Source organism: Pangasianodon hypophthalmus, chromosome 21 (assembly GCF_027358585.1).
Source record: "Pangasianodon hypophthalmus isolate fPanHyp1 chromosome 21, fPanHyp1.pri, whole genome shotgun sequence".
Classification (NCBI taxonomy): domain Eukaryota; kingdom Metazoa; phylum Chordata; class Actinopteri; order Siluriformes; family Pangasiidae; genus Pangasianodon; species Pangasianodon hypophthalmus.
The window spans coordinates 1,402,823-1,417,514 of NC_069730.1; the positions used below are offsets into that span (position 1 = coordinate 1,402,823).

Sequence of the window (14,692 nt, forward strand, 5' to 3'; positions counted from 1 at the left end):
TCAAAATGACTCTTTTAAGATTTTATTTTCCTGGATGCACAGTGAGTTGCTTCACTTCTAGGTTCACTCGAAGAAATCAGAAAGGTTGGAAAGTTTCCAAAATTCCAGTTTTGAGGTTCAAGGTTGGAGACAAAAGGAACTAATTACGGTTACTCCTATCTGATGTGAATGCATCATGTGAATGCAATGAATGTGTAACCTGTATGTGTGCTTGCAAGGCATTATGGGGAAGGATTGATGGCAAATAACTATCTATCATATAACTATAATTGTGTAACTATAACTAAGAATTTGTTAGAACGGATCGTGTGTCCTGTAGCATTTGGTACATTCCTAAAATGGCTACTTAAATGTTACGAACAGTATTTATACATGACGCTCAGGTTGCACTGCATGCTTACACCCATTATAGTTTCTGTTACTCCTACACAAAGTTGCGACTCTGAACACAAATAGCCTCAGGGGATCCTGAGATGTTTATGTCTTGAACGCCCAAACCACACATCTTGTATGTCGTTCTTTAACCCTGGATTATAATAATAAGAAGAACGTCACCAACAGTTTATTTCTGACAGACTCCTGAGTACGTGCTGTGTAATTTATCACGTGACGGTACAAACCTCGTTCCTGGGAAGAGACGCCTGGACCTGAATAACGTGTTCAGTAAGTGTGCGCCTACAATGTGTTCTTTTTGCGCTTATCGTCGTTTATCATCCTGATGATTTTTTTTTTTTTTTGCTCCAGAGGTGCTTTTGGTGCACGAGGTGTGGGAACGAGGAATGAGTAAACATGACTCACGTGAGGGCAGGAACATTAACTACGCTCCAGATCTACGTTTCAGATCATGTATGCATGTATGTTGTCATGGAACAGCTGAAACACATATTTCTGGTCAAGTGTATACATGTTAATTATGTTACAGGACAGTCATCTCGTAGTATTCATTAACACACTTGTTTTTTTATTTTATGAACTGAAAGTATGAATGACTGCAAATTTTTTTTTAGAAAGCTGACCCAAAGAACCTTTGAGGAACCCTTTTAAATAGCTACATGAAACCAAGCCAGCAGAACAAAATACCATAAAATAAATCATAATATCATAATATAAAAAAAGTTTTCACTCTTCAAAAGGTTAAATCTAGAACTCTAAAGCATTCCTCAGCCTTTTCTTTACCTTTAAAACTTAAAAAAAGGGTTTCCCTTTTAGAAAAGGTTCCAAATAGATTTTCTTTAGCACGCTAGAACCATTAACCATCCAAAGAACCCGTTTTCTAAGAGTAGGTGGAGAAAGTGTGTACAAAAATCAACAAATTCATCATGAATTTTTGTTAACCACTGAGTTTGCTAACCAGCTATCAGAGTAACATTAACGTAACACAATTAATAACCAATAATCCTGAGCCTCTGAGGCTCCGCCCACAACTCACTGAGCATCTTATATCTTAATTTCATTTAATTTAAAGTGAAAATATTATATAGATATTATATTAATAGTAATATAACATCATTACAATATTATTAACAATATTAAATTCATTATTACACAATGTTATTAACATAAAATTTTTTTAAAAATCCTTATAAGAGATTTCGTGTTTTAAATATTTAAATCAAAGTAGTGTTTTTTTGTTGTTGTTGTTGTGATCTTTTTAACTCTTGGTGTTATGAAATAAAATATGTTTAAAAAAAACATCCCAAACAGTTGGTCAAGCAAAGACGTGTTAGCATTATGTCATGAATGTTAATGTAACAAAATTATTAACAAATCATTCTAAATAATTTATTCAAATTATTTTATTACAATATTATCAATATTATTGCATTAATTATTAGATAATATATAAAAATATAACCAAATAGTTCAGGAAGTTTTCCTTGAGAAACACTTTAGCTGACCACAAGCTACACAGGAAGGAAGATTCTGATTGGCTGTTTCTGACGAGAAAAAAAAACTTTTGAACTTGAACTTTCAGGGGAAGATATAGTCACTGAGTTGAAAAAAAGAGAATGCCATCTCATTGTTAAAACTTTTTAGAGAGTTTTATTTGAAAGCAGTGAGCTAGTGGAGAGTGATTGTGGGCGGAGTTTGCCATGAGTACCAGACTCTGTAGTAAGAGCTAGAAGTTTGGCTTGAGAGAGTCCTTGATAAAATGTACTTGTCATATACAGATCGGGTAACTATAGCTAGCAGCGTAGCTGTTCGATGCAGTTAGCTACACGAAACCAAAACCTTTCATTTTTTTATCAGCTAGTTTGCTAATTAACATATTTGTGGCAAAGCTACTTGCAAACTAGCTAGCAAAATGAAGTATCGAATACATTCCATTTCAGTTTTTAACATTTTAATGACTTTGAATTATTTCAATTACTATTATTACAATATTTTTACGCACTTATTAAAAATGAAAAAGAACTAAAATTACCAAAATTGAAATTATTTTACATTTTTTATAACTTTTTTTTTTGGCACCCTCAGTGCTCCATCGCTAACATCACGCCGCATTTTTGTGGGTGTTCTTCAGTGTTCCTCAGAGGAACACAAAATAGAAAAATCATCTTGAATCATCTTCCGTCCTGCTTTTTTCCATCACTCAGCTCTCTGGGTCATGATGACTCCTCGCCTCTCTCTCTCGCTCTCTCTCGCCTCACTTCACCCGGTGTGAGATCACTGGCATGTGGGTGGAGGTGGGTGGGGTTTCGCTCTGCTCTAATCATGACTTGCCACCTGGCCTTGGCCCCCTGTTGCCACCCTGTTGACCCAGATGACATACCCTCGGGGCAGCTGCTTACAGACTCTACCACCTCGACTTAAAGATGGTTAAAAATCCCCCTGCAGCTTGGAACGAGCTCCATGTTGGATTTTTTTACCCAGTGAGAAGCGAAGATACTGAATATCTCATTCATGGTAGAGAGGAACTACAGGAAGAAGTAATTCTTGAGCTCTACACTGCCACCTGTTGGTCAGGATAATATCTGCAGATCTGTCAATGAAGGAAAATATTTAGACTGTTTCACATTGTTCAAAAAATTAATTAAATGTAACTATAAACAGATAAAAACATAAGCCAAGTCTCTTTCAAATCTTTAATAGAACTGAAGCAGTCATATTTTCAGTCTATTTCACATTGTTAAAAAAAAATCTGTTCATTGTGAAATATGTTCTTCAAAAGCATACATGTCTGATTTTTCCCCCAGAAAATCTTTTATATATAAATATATTTGTTTTATATATTACTACTGTTTATACAGTATGTGTGTTATTCTCCTTCTACAGTAAAAAAAAAAAAAAATTAAAAATTAAAGTGCCTATGAAATCAAAATGGTGTTTCAAAATTGACACTATTTAGGTATTTAATATAACTTATTTTAATTTAAAGTGAAAATAATATTTTTAACTATTATTATTACTATTATTACACAATATTATTTTTTTTTACATATCATGTATCTATGTAAATATATTTCATGTTTCAATTATTTAAATCAACATGCAGTTTCAGAAATTGTTGTACATGTCTCTACAAAAAACAGGCATGTACTAAATTTGCTTCCAATTATATTCTCTATAGCTTGGTTTATACATATATATATATATATATATATATATATATATATATATATATATATATATATATATAAAAATTATATATTACATATATATGTATGTATGTATGTATATCTCCACTTATTATTACTATAGTGAGATAGCTGCATAGCTGCATATAATGAACAGATTTGAGCACCTGAACTTATGTACAAATAAATCTAAAAAACGATCATTTTATTTTTATGGGAAAATACAGTGTTTTGTTTTTGACGCTTCTGCCTGTACATGCTGTGATCAGACATCAGACTGTCACATTCTGATATCCATAGGGGGGACGATGGGCAGCGTGCTTTTACATGGCTACTTAACATTTAACATTCCTCACTTCTCACATTTCTGTTCCAGTGTGTCAGATAACCACAGGGATGTAAGGAAAGTTTTGGTATGAACCATGAGGCCATGAATCAAACTAACGTAGATGCATGAACACTTATCCTGAAAGGGAGTGGGAAATTCTGTGGTGTTTAAATACGGCTTGTGGTTCACAAATATCATGTCAGGACATTTAGAGGTGTGAACTGGCACCAAAAAAAAAGAGCCACAGACGTCCCCCTTCTTCAAAAATGGTTTCCGTTCTGACACACATGGCCTAATTTTTAATGCTGATGACTTCGCTGTAAAATGTCCTCAAGCGAGTGTTCCTTGTGTTTCAGGTGTCGGTGGATCTGGACCTGAAGAACCATCATATCGGCTTTGATCTGTCAATCAAACACAGAGTTTAAAACGGCACAGAATTCCACAGTGTCTCCTTACTTCCTTCTTTAGGTCGCTACAGAGTAATGTAAGCGTATAGCCACCAATTTAGCATTGTGCAAATTAACTGCATGTCTGAATCATCACATATTTAATTACAGTAACATCTTTCGTATGTAAAGTTTCATAAAATAGAAGCAAATCAGGTTATTTTAACCATTATGAAAATTAATCACATTTTCACATGATGAACCAAATGAATCACACGTGAAAATGAACGAATCGCATGTGAAAATAAGTGAATCACATTTAAAAATAAACGAATCACACGTGAAAATTAATGAATCATGTGAAAATGAATGAATCACATGTGAAAATGAATGAATCACATGTGAAAATAAACGAATCACGTGACAATAATCGAATCACGTGAAAAAAAAAACGAATCACGTGAAAATAAATGAATTGTAACAATCACATGGCAATAAAAACACATGTGAAAAGTGAAAGAGGTGTGAAACACAACATGTGAAGAGTCTAAAAACCACATGTGTAAAGTAAAGTGACTTTTCTGTAAGGGAAATTAAACAAATCATCTGAATTTATTCTAACATCACACTTTTCGCTTTAGAAAGAAATAACTTCATAAAAAAAGCGATTTGTCTTTAAGATTTTGCCTTTTTAGCTCTGAGATGTCCTTTTTGTCCTTATGTTTATAGATGACAGCGTGGAGACGCTTCTGTGGCTGCGGATTTAGTGCTAAACTGGTAGCTATAAGGTTAGGGTTAGGGTGGCTGGGTAATCAGGTACACTGAGTACAGCTGGGCCTCAAATAAAATCTGTGTGTGTATATATGTGTGTGTGTATATGTGTGTGTGTGTGTGTGTGTGTGTGTGTGTGTGTGTGTGTGTGTGTGTGGTGGAGGGGCACAGGGACGGATCCTTCTGAGGTACCAGGCAGCAGCTTGTACAGGTACACTGACACAGCATTAGTGAGCAGACACATGCTCTCTCTCTCTTTCTCTCTCTCTCTCTCTCTCTCACACACACACACACACACACACACATATATATACACACACACCTGTTTGCAGAAGGAGGGATATTGCACTCTAACCACAAAGACACAACAACATTGAATTGAAAGATTACTAACCCACAGGGGTTAGTTTACTCTCTCTCTCTCTCTCTCTCTCTTTACTTGCTTACAGGTTTTAGTCACATGATCACGGATTAGCTGTTGCACAACATGCCTTTTCACGCCATTCATCTCACACACACACACACACACACACGCAAATCGGAATCTAGAACAATAAGGAGAGTGACAGTTGGGTTGCTTCGTAGGACTGTGTAGCAAAGACAGAATGACTGACAGGGTGCTGCTTAAGTATCTCTCTTTACATACTCTGTGTGTGTGTGTGTGTGTGTGTGTGTGTGTGTGTGTGTGTGTGCGCAAATAAAAGGCAGGCTGACCAAATACACTGCCTAAGGGATGATTAGAGACAGAGAGAGAGAGAGAGGAAGAGAGACGGGCAGACATAGAGTCACAGAGATATCTCCCTCTCCTCTCATCCCCTTTCTTTCTTTCTTTCTTTCTTTCCCTCACCCTCTTTCTCCTGTTCTACATTTCTTTCTCCATCTCTTTACTCTCTTTGAATCTTTCTCTCTTTCTCTCTGTCTCTATTTACTCCATTTCATTTTTAATCTTTTTTTTAAATCACTTTTACATCTGTTTCAGCCATCACTCTATCTTTATCCCTCACTCTTTATCCCCTTTATCCCTCACTCCTCTCTCTCTCTCTCTCTCTCTCTCTCACACACATTATTGCTTTGCATTTTCCCACGGCCTCTCTCACCCTTCCCTCTTTTTTTTCTACCTGTTTCTCTCTCTCTCTCTCTCTCTCTCTCTCTCACACACACACACACACACACACACACACACACACACTGCCCATCACCATCCTCCTCGCTCCCTTTTCATCTTTGTCTCTTTTCTCTTCCTTGTTTGTAACGCCTCAGTGCTCATGGTTTCCATAGCAACTGCATGTTCATGGATATGGTGTAGTGAAAACTTTGGCTGATTCAGAGGCAAACGCTCTTTAATCTTTTCCCTACAGCCAATGCACAGGCAGATACACACGTGTGTTTTGTCTGGATTTCTCCACAGTCAGTTGCAAAACTTCAATTCCCAGAACTACAGAATGTTTATCTGTTGCTATAAAAAACACAAACTGGATAAACAATCTCACTTTACATCAAGCTTTTCAGTACTGTATCACGCTATCACACAGTTTGAATTCTGGAATCTGATTGGTCAGAAGGTGTTGATTTATTTTCTATAACAGCAGCTCACAGGTTTATATTAATACACTTGTTCTAATACGTTATCGTTTCCATAGTAACAGTTCATTTACAGGGGCTTGTACAATGGACGAAAAAAATGCATGTAATCACTGACCTGTGAGGAGACATTTATTTAATATTTATGGAAGGAGTCTCCAGTGTCAGCTCTTTGTAACATGACAAGCTGCGTTTTCTTTTCTTATTAACTTCAGAAGGGAGAATAAAGAGAGGCTGGTAGGGGAAAGACTGTTTATAGCTGCTATAATGTAAATAAGAACAGGAACTTGTTAAGGTTGTTCTAAAATATTAAATGTAACTATAAATGGATAACATGCATGATGTGTCATTCATTAATAAATAGAAAACTGCAATTGCTGGGAAATTGCTGTGGTATAAGAGGAATAAAACACTTCATGATGTGCTGTTCTTAGAAAATAATCAACTTCAGAGTGTTAACAGTAACTCCATCACACCAGCCTCTCGGTTTCTGAGCAAAAAAAAAAAAAAGGAAAATTAGCACCAAAGAAAAGAAGAACTGAACTTGCAATCGAATTTTCAATAGCCTCTACCCTGTTGTAGTTCAGTAATAATGTGATCTAGTTTATGCCAATAAGTCAATAAATATGAAATTATTTTGAAATAATTTACAAAATAAGATTGATATATAACCATTTCAGATTCTAGACCCAGCCTATTTAGTGTTTTCTCTCTAACTCTGAGGTTATCCTCTTGTGTTTTTTTTCTCTAGCTAAATTTAGCTAACTTTTAAAAGTAGGGGAACAAAAACTGGATATTGGGAACTGGGGGATTACACCTGTGTATCCTTCAACAAATACACACAAGCCTAAATCAAAATCAAGAAAGAAATAAAAATAAGTTTGATGCAGTGATAAAGGCAAAGGGCCGAAATACAAGTTATTAGAGAATGTTTTAATAATGCATGTAAACTTTTGCACTGATATTGTGCTGTTTTTTTGGTATGTGATAAATGTATAAATATGTAGCTAGCTGACTGTTTAGACTGTTTAAATTTAGTCATAAAAGTTCTCACTTAATGGTTGTTACTAGGAAAGTCATGAAACTCTATTTGAGTACGCTTGATATACGCTGTCATATTTTGCATCTACCATCTAACTGAATTATAATTATATGTTAAAAGCCAAACTATAGTGGCCAATTCCTGTACATCTTTTGCACCATATTTGGCGCCATTCATCCATGTCCCAACTGAAGAAAAGCATCCCAACAACATGATGCTACCACCACCATGCTTCACAGTGGGGATGGTGTTCTCAGGGTGTTGGCTTTCCACTAAACAGTTACTATAACGTTATTAGAGTAGAGAACCCTTTTCCACATGTTTGAGTTTCCATATGGGATTTCATGTTTTTTTTTAAATAATATCTCCATAAATCATTGCAGTCTTGTGAACATTCTATCTCATGTTACCTGTGGATCTGTCGAGCTATTTCAGAGTAATTAAAATTCTGCTTACACACTACCGCCTGTTTCATTATTTTCCCAAAAGCTTAATCTTTTAAAACCTAAGCTCATGAAAGCCGCTCCTGTTCAGCAGCGTATCACCTGAAACGCACCTGAGATCGCAATGACACTGCAGATCAGCTTTCACTCTCTGATTTATGGAGTCTTTGTACATTTTCTGGGTTCCCTCGGGCATTCAGTGATCTCAGTGCCAGATTGTGTGTTACTGAAACACACAGCCTCTTTATTACTGGGCTGGATGGAGTGAATGGTCTATAAGGAAATAAATAACATAAAAATCAGTCCTTATGTGCAAACTATAGAAAATCTGATTTAATCATGGATACTACTGGGGATTTGGGACAGTATGTGATGTAATAAATAGCACAGGATTTTTTTTAACCATCAGTCATGGCTTTACTTGTCCCCAAAATTCCACAGTTGCACTGTGAAAATGATCTGATTAATTCTATGTGATAAAAAACATGTCAGGACATTACAGGCAGATCGAAAGATCTAAACAATAACTCAAATGTCAAGAAGAAAAAAAAATACACGAACCACTGAAACGCATCTGGAGTTTGTTTGCTCAAGATGCCAAGAACATGAAAGCGTACATTTATCTACATGTGTTATTGTTTATACCGTATCACAGTTCTAGCATAGCTGATGTACCTTCATTTTTCTATTTCAGTGACTCAACATGCTCGGCTTTAAATGCAGGCTGTTATTGCGTTAGCGCCGTTGTCACAGAAAATGCTTTTGGCACCGAAGCTAGCCAAGATGTTTTCATTATTATTTTATTTAGAAATGGCATGGCAAAACTCAGTTGCTCAATACAACCTCACATAACCCGAATAAACTCCTCTATACAGTTTATATCAGCAGTTCTTAATCTAAACTAGTTAAAAAATTCCCAGAGGTTGAATCTATACTTTACATTTTTAATTTTGTCAGTTTATTAAAACTGCTTTGGCCAAATCTACAAATGTTGGAGATGTTTTAAAATAGTTGACATTATTACACGTTATTAAAATACTTTAATCTTTATATTTGTCATGAATTTCATTTTCATTTTGTGCTACGTAGTAAATAATCTATAGATACTGTATACACTATAGAGTTCACTATTTTTATTTACATTATAGTATATTTGTGCTATCTTGCAACACTTTTATTTTATATAATAGATATAAATTATATAAAATTTAGTTTAGTTTTTATATTTTAACTTATATAAAATTTAGTTTGGCATTTACCTTTGGTATATTTTGGAGATTTTACTGCAATATTAGTGAAAGGTGTGAAAATATATAATGATTTTAAATACAAATACAAAAAGAAAACTCTAGAAAACTAGAGAAAACATCACAAATGTGACAGTCGATTTAAACCCAAATACTGAACTGAACTGAAGCTCAAACATGCTGTGTGTCAAACTTTAGCATTTGCATGTTTAAATTAAATTAAGGTATTAAATTATACAGTATTAGTATATGTTTAGTTAAGGCCACCCCACACCCCCCTCTGTGCCCCCCCTCTGGCCACCCCAGTCAGTCCTGCACACAGCTAGTGACACGAAGCGAATTATTTTCTCATGCTGACTTTCCACTGAAGCTGCTGCGTTATTGTTTCCTGAACACATGGCATTACGTAAATAACGTACGAACCAGGCGGCTTTTTTTTTTCAGAACAGTTTGCATGTTCGTATTCCTTTGGAAGTGGTTTTCCCCAGGATGGGCAGCTTGACCACTAATTACACTCCTGAGGTTTAGCCCTGCGTAGGTAACATCATGCTTCTGCTGATATGACTGTGTGCATGCAGCTTTTCTTCCATTTCTTTCTGCTAGGATGTCGAGTGGTGCTGATTATCTAAATCAGACGCCAAAACATCAGATAAATGTCACGCATCAGATGAGTTCATATGCAGTATCGAAGCTTAAGATCATCTGGTCTTAGACGGTCTTGGAAATGAAGGGTTCTTCGGTTCGTAGAAACGGTTCTACAATTCATTTTCTGTCTAAGTGGTGTCTCGGAGAGAAGCTAGCTTTGACTCATTAGCTTTGACTCATTAGTTTTTTTCTAAGAACAGGACAAACTTGGTGACAGAACAGAGAAAAATTCTGTAACGTTTTCTCTGAAAGTGTAGCTATAATAAAGTATCAACATATTCATATCATGTTATAATGCATTCATAAGGCATAATACACATTGTTACAATTATTTAGGAAGCTGCATTACACTTTATAGCTATTGATAAAGTTCATGTTAACATGATGCATAATAAATAATGCTCATAATGTGTTTTATCACCAAGCCCCACTTTACACAGTACATTATAAGAAGATATAACGTGGCATAAGCACTACTTATAATGCGGCCATTTTGAAAACTAGCATCAGCTATCTAACGTTAGGTTAACTAGCTAAACATTTCAAAGCTACAACTAAGTAAAATGAGTTCAATCTCCATGACAACATTTTACTATTACTAACTATAATAATGTTTATTATTATGTTTCATATCAGAACTCGATCTACATTTATATAGTCAAGTGCAAAAAGTTTGCATGCCCTTAGGACAAACAATAAGAAAGACAACAAAAGAAACTGAAAATATTAATAATGACATCTGTTCAAAAGTTTACACTCCCTTTAGGAATGTGGTAGATATCAGCTAAGAACTTGTATGTTCATTATTGGTCATCAAAATCTCCTTCATCTCCTCTGAGCAGTTTTTTAAGCCTCTAAATTGCAATATTCAGTTAAGATTAGGACAAATCTTTCTTTCTTTCCTTTTTCTTTTAAAAGTTTTTTTTGTAGATACACTGAAAATATATACATTCTTTTTTTTCCATCTACAAACCATGGCGTGTGCAAACTTTTGCACTGAAGTGTAAGAAAAGCTGCCACCAACGTTTTTTCTGTAGTAAAAAATGGAAAATAAGAATCTTGTAATCTCTGCTTTTGTCTTTTTAAGTGTTTTGAAGTCTTTTAACACTTCACTTAACCCTTCAAAGTTGCCCTTTGTAGGTTTCCTGTGTAGATTATTCTCCCAAGAAAATGAAAATAATGCTCAGGTTAAAGACATTTTTAGCTGCTGTTGTGTCTCTCTGTGTGTACGACAGATAAGGCAAGGCCACACAAGGGACTGGTGAAGGATCTCCATCTTTGTCTGAACCCTCTTTGTTCAGCCGTGACCTTTCCCATCACTCTGAGGTTAGCCTCTTGTGTGATCACGTTATTCACCCGAAATTCCCACACAGTGTTTTGGGTGAATAATAATCTGTAGCTCACATTCCCACTCTCCTTAGGAATATAAATTATTTTTACTTATACAACAGTACTTTTGAAAGAAGTTTTATTTGTAATTCTTGGTTGTAATCTAGCGTGTTACAGTGTTCACCAATTTAGCTACATTTAAGCACTTGAACTGAGATTGATGAACGAAAATATAACTTAAATGAAGCAATAATGAAACTTGTTCAATTTATGCTGAATTGACGCTAAATCTGCATTCAAATCTGACTAGCCTAGCATGTTGTATTACAGTGCTAAATTTACATTTACAATCTAGCTAGCTGAATTTAATGAGAAAAGCATATAGACTTTTAAGACTTCTTAATTTTTGCACATTACAGTGTGAGACATTGCAGTGTCTCATAACTGAATCTTTCTGTCGAATCTTTGTTGAATCTTTGTTTTTTTTTTTTCCACTTTCATTACTGCGAATGACCTGAACACACTTCCCTGTGTTACTTTACTCAGTCATGCTCAGCCTGAGAGATAAGACATAAGCGATAAGAGCATACCTTCATAACATGGAAATGATGATCCAAGTCACACGGTCAACTTTGATTAAACAAAGACAGAAATGATGCAAGATGCAAATTATACAATGAGCCTGGCAAAAAAACCTGATGAACACATCTGTTCTCATGCTTTTTTGTCCAGGTTCTTTGTAGATGTTTGAATAAGATAAATGTTTGTTGAATTTTGTATAATTTTTTTACTTTGTTTAATCAAAGTTGACCGTGTGACTTGGGTTGTCATAGATCTGTTCATCTAGATTTTTGTCCAGCTTCATTGTAAAATTTGCGTCTTGCATCATTTCGATGTTTGTTTGATAAAAGTTGACCGTGTGACTTGGGTCATCATTTTCATATTATGAATAACTAAAGAGAGAGAACTCCAGAGAACTCAATTTGCGTATGACTAAGTAAAATAACACACGGCATTGTGTTCAGGTCATTCGAAGAAGAGTAACGTAGTGGAAAAAACAAAACATTTTTAACAGTTTTCTGTGCTGAATAATATTAGTAGGGGGTTAAAATGGGTATTTTCTCCTCTAGTACAAATACATAATATAATATTACATGATTATAAATTACCCCTTTTTCTCTAAAGCATATTATTTAAATATAAACTATAAATCTTTGTTCTCATGTTTTTTCCCCCAGAATTTTATCTGTCCGCATGATCACAGAGCAGCGTTATTACTGTGTTATACATATATTTGATTTTGCAGACTCACTGCTCTCCTACGGTGTGTAAACACATCACACAATTGTTGAGAGTCGGACAAAGAGACACGGAACAAGAGATTGTGATTAGATTAGATTAGAGCTGGAGCCCAGAGAGCGACAAAGACCTGACAACATGAGACACAATCTGATTCCTCCTGCAACAACCCCAACAGGTTCAGACTCAGAGTCAGAATCAGAATCAGAATATATTTATAATTCACATCAATGTGTATTTATAATTTCTCTCACTGTATTGTCTTTCAGTATTGCTATTCAGTACATTACATTTTAAGACATTTCCTTATAAAATTGTTTTTTTTTGGTCTCACTTTATGAAAAAAATTGATGATGAGACTCAATCTATAGTGAATTCATTTTAGACTGAGGAATTTAAGTTTTCCTTTATTTCATCCATGAATATTAAGTAGGAAAATATGAATATAACACTTAGGAAAGTGTAGCAGTAGGAAAACTATGACCATAACACTTAATAAATACATAAAATAAAACTACATTAAATCTAATAAATTGTTAAAGTGAAATGAATAGTGCAATAATTAATGAGCATGATATCTAGAGCTGTGTGTCATATGTACAAAAACATGTGGAGAATACTGTTGTAGTTCCAGTATGTATGGATATTATACATATTTTCAAATGTAGGCTTTTTTTTTTTTTTCCCAAAAACATCCAAATAAGACAGATATTTAAAATCTCAGGGTGGATTACAGTTCATTTTACAGGTGCAGTCCATGAGATAAGTGATTATCAATACATTAATCATTAAATGCAGGTAAAATTAAAAAAAAAAAAAAAGCTGATGGCCTGTAAATATCCAAAAGTGAAAATGAAGTGTGTACAGTGTGTAGCTATGTGCTTACACTGCCACCTGGTGGTACATCCATTACACTACAGGGTGACTTTACCTTCCGGACGCCTGTTTCACATGACCAGAAAAGGCATCTGTTCTTTTTTTCTCCACTGAATAACACTCGCCTCTCATGATGAAATCAGATTATTACCAGATGCACAGACAGACGCAGCCCCAGTCTATAATTTCTGCCTTTCTCCTACTGAATGTGTTGAAATGACGGAGAGAAATGCCTGAGAAAATCTGGCACGTTGTGTTTTTTTCTCTTTTACTCAGATGCTTCAAACTCTTCAATGCTTTCATTTTTTTACTCTCAGATGCTTTTATATGTTTTCATACTTAGCACTTCACACTTCATGTCCTTCTATAACCATTTCTGAACAAATGGATGAATAGATAGATGGATGATGGGTGAAGGAATGGATGAGTGAATGGATTGATGGATAGATGAATGATGAATGGATGAATGAGTAACTGATGGATCAATGAATGAATAGATGTATGAATGAATGGATATATGGATAGCTAGATAAACAGACAGATAGATAAATGAATGAGAAAATGAATGATGGACAAATGGAAGGATTTATTGATGGATGGATGGATGGATGGATGGATGGCTGAATGTGTGTGTATGTACATATGGATGGATGGATGAATGATTAAATGAATAAATGAAGTTATGCAATTTATACAGGTATAGAAACACTTGGAATGACAAACAGCATGTTTAAATTGATTAATGGATGGATGGATGGATGGCTGGATGAATGAATAAATAAATTTATGTAGTAAAAATTGTAGTAAATATGTAGTAAAAATTTATGTTATAAAATAATGTAGTTATTTATATAATAAATGTCACTTCTTACAGACACAGAAACACTTGAACACGTCTCAGTTAAAATGACAAACTGCATCTATAACAGCTTCCTTTCTTCTGATTGCTGTTAAAGTCAGAACTTCCACGTAAACGTCTTTCTGTTCTTTCCTCTGGAGAATAACTCAGGTTCAGCCGGGGAATGGAGACGAGTGCGGGCGTTGAGTGATCTGTAAAAGTAGCTCTCCGCATCAGCGATCCTGCATGTCCTTGTTTCCACAACACTTTCCTCACTTCATTAGTCTTGTAAAGGTTAAACCTTCGTCTCCGCTGAGGCTTCACCCGCA

At 35.0% G+C, this 14,692-nt stretch overlaps 1 long non-coding RNA gene across 1 annotated transcript; it reads left to right on the top strand.

Moving 5' to 3' along the window:
- Positions 1–2,690: 2,690 nt before the first annotated feature.
- LOC117599969 (uncharacterized) lies at positions 2,691–5,152 on the top strand. The gene is made up of 2 exons (XR_008300658.1): positions 2,691–2,930; positions 4,263–5,152. It is a non-coding gene; the product is annotated as an uncharacterized LOC117599969 (long non-coding RNA).
- The last annotated feature ends 9,540 nt before the right edge of the window (positions 5,153–14,692 follow it).